The sequence below is a fragment of the Branchiostoma belcheri genome, unplaced genomic scaffold (genome assembly GCF_001625305.1).
Source record: "Branchiostoma belcheri isolate BF01 breed outbred unplaced genomic scaffold, Haploidv18h27 scaffold182, whole genome shotgun sequence".
NCBI lineage: Eukaryota > Metazoa > Chordata > Leptocardii > Amphioxiformes > Branchiostomatidae > Branchiostoma > Branchiostoma belcheri.
This window is the reverse complement of record NW_017803291.1, coordinates 435123-436398: the sequence shown is the minus strand read 5'-3', so window position 1 is coordinate 436398 and position 1276 is coordinate 435123.

The following is a 1276-nucleotide window of genomic DNA, read 5'->3' as shown; positions in this document are numbered from 1 at the left end:
TTTGGTTTTGTTTGTTTGTTTTGTTTGTTTGTTTGTTTTGATGTAGGAAGTGTCACGCTGCGAAGAAATGCTGTCAGAATGCCAAATGAACAACTTGGTCTGCTTCATACTCCTGACATTATTCACCACCACAATGAGCGGCTGGTCCTCTAAAACGTTAGACTTCACAAACCGTAACTTAACACACGTCCCAATACACTTCATAACACCAGACGTCCACACTGTCAAGTTGTCAGATAACAAAATAACCCACCTGGGGACTTTTAACACAACACCTTACATGCGATACCTCTTCATCTCAAAGAACACAGTAAACAAAATATCACCCCTAACATTTCAAAGTCTTCGTGAATTAGTATTTCTTGATTTTGATCAAAATTACGTCGTTTCTCTTGATGATTTCATCTTCTCCAACCTCAAATCGCTGACAGATCTTGTCCTCTCCAATAATTTAATTTCTGTCGTATCAGAGAACGCCTTTTGCGGCCTGGAAAGTCTGGAATTCCTGGAGCTTTCTGGAAATCGTATTTCTGTATTTCCAGCGCAGGCTCTCATGCTAGTCCCCAGCAATAACCTGTATCTGGTCTTGCTCAGAGTAAACGACATCAGAGAAGTGCCGTATATGTATGATCTTAGACGAATTCATTCCTTCACTACGATTGATTTCCAAGGCAATCCTTTGCGTTGTCCAAAGACGCCAGTTCGCGATTACACTTATAACTTCACATCTGTAAAAAGTCAAGATGATGGTATACGAATATCTCTATACACATTGATATACACCAAACCTAACCGCTCCTTAGTTGAAAAAATGTTGTTCATGAAAAGTCGTTATCGATACCTGGATGGTTTTCCTGTGATTTTTGATGTATATGCGAATAGCCCGATCCATTTGCCAAGGCCTTTGGATTCCTTTCAATTCGTTACCGATTCTATCTACTGGCAAACTCCGACAGGGCGTTACTATCTTAAATCTATCAGTGAATCGTTTGCTATTAAAAACTTCACTGCTAACGACTCCGGTGTATACAGCTTAGTAGCGGAAAGAGGTAGCGTCAAGCATAAGTACGATTTGCTGCTGTGTATGGTTCCGAAGAAATCCCAACAGAATGCAAAACACCAGCCAACAATTGAAAACTTAGCGGAGAAAAACAACACAGACATTTGTATCAGTTCCAAATACCAATCCCGGATTCCTTCAGGATTAGTGGATCATGACCTCTGTGCTCTTGGCAACATCACTTCAGAAACAAACAACACCCATGGATCTAACACT